This window comes from Corvus brachyrhynchos, unplaced genomic scaffold (assembly GCF_000691975.1).
Source record: "Corvus brachyrhynchos isolate BGI_N302 unplaced genomic scaffold, ASM69197v1 scaffold32, whole genome shotgun sequence".
In the NCBI taxonomy this organism is placed as follows: Eukaryota; Metazoa; Chordata; class Aves; order Passeriformes; family Corvidae; genus Corvus; species Corvus brachyrhynchos.
In genome coordinates this window covers 4,366,587-4,372,747 of record NW_008237919.1, presented here as the reverse complement: position 1 = coordinate 4,372,747, position 6,161 = coordinate 4,366,587, and the positions used below count along the sequence as shown (strand labels likewise).

General features: G+C 39.2%; 1 protein-coding gene across 1 annotated transcript in view; it reads right to left on the bottom strand.

Annotated features, from left to right (window-relative positions):
- Nucleotides 1-6,161, bottom strand: part of NRCAM (neuronal cell adhesion molecule) — a 105,498-nt gene that overhangs the window by 45,336 nt on the left and 54,001 nt on the right. The gene's annotated exons all lie outside the window — the stretch shown is intronic.

Sequence of the window (6,161 nt, the reverse complement as noted above, 5' to 3'; positions counted from 1 at the left end):
TATACAGTGCCATTTCCTTTACTGTTCTGGAGTAGCCTGAGCTGTCAAACAGCTCTTGCATTCCAGAAGCATCCAGGATATAACTGAAAAAAAAATTCTAAGAAAATACTGAAGAAAAATAATAGCTGTCAGTTCTGATACAACTGGCTGGCATTAGAGAAGTACAATGAAGAAAAAACTTAGCTTGTAACACCACACTGCATAAAAATGCACAATCTATAGTTTAATATTTTAAGAACGTATTAAATAAGACCAGATATATTATTAATGTATTAAAAAGCACATTTATTATTAATAGGGAAAATTAATGGTAAAATTACTGATCTACTAATACAAAAAATAGATGTATATATACATAAATAAATGCATCCTAGTTTGTACGCATCATCAAAATGCATCACCTTATTGACACCCTTATTGAAGCTTGGAAAAGTAAGTATATTTGTGGAACACATTCTCGTATAAAGAAAGTCTTATTTGAACTCATAAAAAAGATCAATCAACTAAATTAGCATCAATTTTCTGTAAGTGACAGGAACCTTTTGATTCAGACAATACCTTAGTACTCCTCTGTGAAGAAAATGGAGACATTTTTCCTGCATTTTCTTAAAGTATCTATTACTGAATCCTCTACAAGAGAAGAAACCAGATGAAGGGGATCACAGTTCTGTGCTTCTGCTTAAGGGTATTTCCAGCTTGGGTGAAATCTAAGGCCGTTTCTCAAATAAGTACATCAATTTCCAAACAGTTGCCTCAGGAAGAGATTTCAATTTCTGTTTTTTCTGGTCTTCCATCACTCTGAGTTCAAATCAACATCACAAATCGAAAATTTCAGGAAGGAAGAAAAAGGTACTACTGAGATTTTAAATGCTTATTCTCTGGACTTCTGGATTGCTGGCACATATTTTCCTTCTCTTTTGCTTTACTTCCTATTGTGTTCCATGTTTCACATTGCTTCCTTTTCTATGTAAATGCCATTTTCATTAAAAGATTCATGGGTTGAAAATAGCCGGAGCAGGTGAGTAGCCCAGCAGGCAGACCAGTGAGCTGCGGGGAGCGGTCTGTTTCTGCATACAAATCACAGTTCAATTGAAGACAGGCACAACCGCTCTCCTGGGAGGAAGGAGATCTGGCCACAGCCATTCCAAGCATGGCTACTTCCAGCCCTGGGCTCAGGGCTTCCCTCCACTCATGCCCTCTGAATCCTACAGCACTTTCTGAACCCAGGCAGTTCTTTAATGGGTGCACAGACTGCCCCCCTCACATGCACTCCACCACATAATCCCTTACAGGATGATGGTAGGGCCCCTCCACAGAGATGGAACCCCTTAGTTCAATCCTCTATGACTGAAGGAACTGCATTGTAAAAGAAGGATCTAACCATTCAATTACTATATAAAAAGAGGGGTAGCATCTTCCCTTCCCACAGCTGTATTTAAGGAAAAAAGGAGACATCCCCTTTCAGCTATCTGAAGGAAAGGAGGTAGGTGCCTGTCTCTGAAAAGGGCTTCAAGCTGGGGTCTCGAGAGAAAAGAAAACAGAAGTGTCAGGTTAGCTGGTGCTTTCTGTCAACTGCTCTAGCCACTTGGATGCTGAAGGACACTGATTCAAAAGCTCCCTGTTAAGACTATTCAACTATCTGTTGAATACAGCTTCTTTAATGGTCTGAAGCACCCACTGCTGCACTCACAGACGCAGAAATGTTGAGCTTGGAAGGGATATTTGGAGGTCATCTGGTCCAACCCCCTGCTCAAGCAGGGCCACTTAGATCCAGTTATCAAGAACTGTGTCCAGATAGGGGAAGGATCACCTTTCTTGACCTGCTGGCTATACTTTTATCTCATGTAGCCCAGGATAACGTTAGCCTCTTTGTCACAAGGGCACATTGCTGGTTCATGGTCAACTTGGCGTCCACCTGGATGCCCAAGTCCTGTTCTGCTTAGCCACTGTCCATCTGGATGGCGCCCAGCATGTACTGGCACTAAGGCTGTTCCTCCCCAGGTGCAGGACTTTGTTCCACTGATCACCCTCTGGGCTTGGCCATTTGGCCATTTTTCTATCCACCTCCCTGTCTGTTTATCCAGCCCCTACATCAACAGCTTGTCTACGAGGATCTAACGGGAGACAGTGTCAAAGGCCTCACTGCTGTCCAGGAAGACATTATCCAACTACTCTTGCCCTCATCTATCTGGCCAGTCATTTCATCATAGAAATGTATCAAATCGGTCACCCCTTGGCGAAGCCATGCAAACTACTCCTGAAAGTTTTCTTGTCCTTAATGTGCCTTGAAATGGTTTCCAGAATTAGCTGCTCCATCACCTGCACAGGGATAAAGGTGAGGGTGACCAGCTTGTAGTTCCCTGGTTTCTCCTTCTAGATCATCTTGAAGATAGGAGCAGCATTTGCTTTCCCTCCATCTTTAGGCACTTCTCCTAGTTACCATGACCAAGCAAAGATTATCGAGAGTGTTCTTGCAATGACATAAGCCAGCTCAGTCAGCACTTGTGGCTGCATCCCAGCAGGGCCCACAGACTTAGGCATGTTCAGTTTGCTCCTGACCTAGTCCTTTTCTACCAAGGGTACATCTCATATATAAAATGAGATATCTTCTCCTCTGGTCTTTGGGACCTGGGATTCCTGAAGGTCAGTATTGCTAGTAAAAACTGAGGAAAAATACCATGCAGTACTTCAGCCCTTTCCATATACCACTTTTTTTGGTTTTGTTTTGGTATTTTGTTTGTTTGTCTTTTGGGTTTTTTTATCTTTTTCTGGGGAAGAGGAGTGATGGCAGGGCCACTTGAGCACTGCTTGTTTGTATTTATGAATATTCTGGTCACATTACAGGATAGCTGCATGAAAAGGAGAAAATGCTTTTAACCCTTTAGACAAATCTGAATTTGGCACTGATACGCAAAATAGCAAAAAAGTACATAATACTTAAAATGGGCTTGTACAAACAGGATAATGAATTAGGAGGATGTGCTATAGGAGTTCTGCTGTAACAAGACAGGTGAACATGTGCTGTCTAATAGCTGACATTTGCTCCCTCTCAGGGATCTCAGCTTATGAATGTGTTTTGGACCTTTCTGAACAAAGACCTGGTTTCACCTAATTTTTTCATCACATTGTAAAATGATACAGCTTCTTGACTCTAGCCATGTTCAGCATATTCCTAAGCAGAGAAGGCAGAGCCTCCATCAGATACTTCTGTTGTAGTTAAGAGATCAGCATCCTGAATAACTTCTGTTCATTTGAATGCATACTTCCATCTGTTTCATAAACTTCTGACAGCCTATGTAATTACTTTTGCTAGTATGTTTAAATAACCACTATGGCACCAGTATTACGTTTTTTTCTTGAAAAAAAAGAATGACGTGCTCTCTGAACAGCAGCAGCTAAAACACACCATTAGGCTTAAAACTGGAAGAAAAAAATCTGGTTGAAAAAAAACTGGATGACTGAAATGGCAAAGAACGTCGTCTTCCTTTTCTTACCAATCTTGCTTGCTCCTCAGCATATTATTTTCCTGTGACCACTGAAATCCTTTCTTTCCCGAGTTTCTGATTCTGATAGTTCTACTGTCTCCAAAGGGACAGCATTACCTGCACTAACTGTAACAATCCTTTGACTATTTTGTGCAGAACTGAAAAAAACCTGATTATCGAAAGTTTTTTAATCTGCTGAAGTTCCTAGGCCAGATACAAAGTTCCAACACAATGACAGCAGAAGCAGTGGATAAAGATATTCCTGAGCAGTCCTCTTCTCTCCAAGACTGAAATACTGGGGGCATAGGAGTCCAGTAAATTTCTCCCCACCCTCCCATGGCTGCAGTGAACAGCTTGTGGTGTGCACTCTCAGAGAACATGATGGATGATGAATCTCTGAGCCAAGGATTATCAAGGCCTTTCATGAAGGAAATCTAAGGGCTAATGTTTCTCCCTTAAATTCAATGTGAGTACTAATGGAGACTAACTCAAACCTAGAGATTCAATGTAAAATGTGATACAACAAGAGAAGAATGTGTTGAAAGAAGATAAACAGCACCTTTGCACGACTTTGTATAAATCTAAGTGTCTGTATCTAATATGTAATAGCTCATCATGAACTATAAACCACTGAACCAAAAAATTAGTCTTTTGTACAGTATTTGCAGTGCCTTTCTGAAGTCCAATTACAAAAGCGCTTCCCCTTCCCAATTAATCTGGGTTGTTACTTCCTTAAAAGTTGAGACACTTTATGCATGGCTTCCCTTTTGTAAAACCATGCTGAATATCTAAGCAGTAAGACACAATGGATTATGCAGCGATATAAATAATGCAGATCTTGAGTGTTAATTGAAGCACAAGGCAACACAGAGTCATGGCCTGAACTTTAAATTGCGACTTGCCAAAGTAATTCTAATTGACCTCAACAGGACTGTGCATGTGAGTTCAACACACTCCTCCTGTGAGTAAACATTAGGAGGTTAGGTTAGGTCCTTATCATTCCAACATGTCTGAAGCAGCTTTTTTTTAGAAATGCTGGTGTTCTCAGCATGATTGTTGAAGAAAACTAAATAAAATATTTCAAAGAAACCTAAAATCTTGCTTAAAAATATTTTTTTTAGTCAGATTATTGTAATATTGAACAAAATTCACACCATTGCAATTTTATTTCATAGGTGCTTAACACACAATACTTTTTTCTCTATTTTTTCTTTGCCTTTCCCCTACAGATATTAAGCCTCAGCCTTTGACTGAGACATGGACGAATGGCTCTTTCTTCAACATTCCCCCTTCCTTGTCTGATTCTATTATGGAAAAACAAAACTGGAAGAATTAAGTATCTCCCAGTTGTGCTTTCCAACAGAAAATTAAAGTATTGCAAACAGATTACTAGGCCACAAGAGGCACATTGTGGGATATATGATGACAGCAGGGCTTTGAAATTCAAATGTAGCTCTTTTTCTTTGAAATCCTGCCATGGGTGTAACTCTCTCAGCATTGCCCTGAAGCTGAAACAGCTGCTTTAGTTTCCTTTTACATGATTTCCTAATCATTCCGTTGGAAGATGAGGGGCTCAATTCTATAATTTAGTAACAAGTGAACAAAAAGGCACACTGTACTTGGTAATTTCCAGAACAGCTTTTGATAACTCAGAATAATAAAAAATCACAAGAATCTTAAGAACTGCACTTTCTGTGATCATGATGCTTCTCAAAGATGTCCTGACAGACTCAGTGTACTGGAGCATCCAATCAACTTGCACTTAAATATTTAATGTGGATAAGACTTCAGCTTTTCTCAGCAGTGAAAGTGACCTTTAATATAAGGCTGAGCTACCCACTTACTAATTTCCTGTGTTCCTTTCTTTTTTTTTTCCCCTACTGAGTTTCAGTGGGTAATTTAATTAAAGTCTTTTAATTTTTACTGAATTCCCCTCAAGAAAACTTTGTGTACTGATTCCTCAAGGCCAGTCAGCCAATATATGCTGCCCTTGTATTTGGGAAATTTGGTGGCATCCTGCAGCTGCTTCCAAAAACTCTGCTTCTTAATGTTTTACTGTTATCCTGAAAGAATGCAGAACACATCACTCTTTTCTGGAAAATGTACTTGTCTGTCATTTAAACAGCTTGCCCTACAGCTTTGATAAGGAAGAAGAGCAAGGCAAAGCTGACTCTCATAGCCAGGTGAAAAAGATTTTACTAGTCAGGAGGCCTGAAATAATAGTTCAACTATAAGAACTGCAGGATAAAAATCCCCTCCAAACAAATAAACAAAAAGTGAATGGTGAGTATACAAAAAAACAGCAAAGGAAGATGAGTCCACCAAAAACCCAGAACGGAAAGTGAAGGATAAGTACTGAACTTTGATGACAACACATGCCTTATGATATATTTATTTATAAATATATACTATACAAAATTACATTGATATTTTCCTGTTTTCCTGTCTTACCATTGTTTGATAAGATGATTAATGTCAGTTTACATAACTTATTTACTAATGGAAACTTCTCATTTTAAATTTCAGGCTGGAGATGTCACCTTCCATTTAATTAGGATTCCTGAAACAGGTTATTTGCTAAATATTTCTATTTGTTTCAATATATAGCCTTATTTTGTCCCCCAAAGTTGCATTTTTTCCCCTACAAGTAAGTTTAATCTCTTTTGTATACCAAAT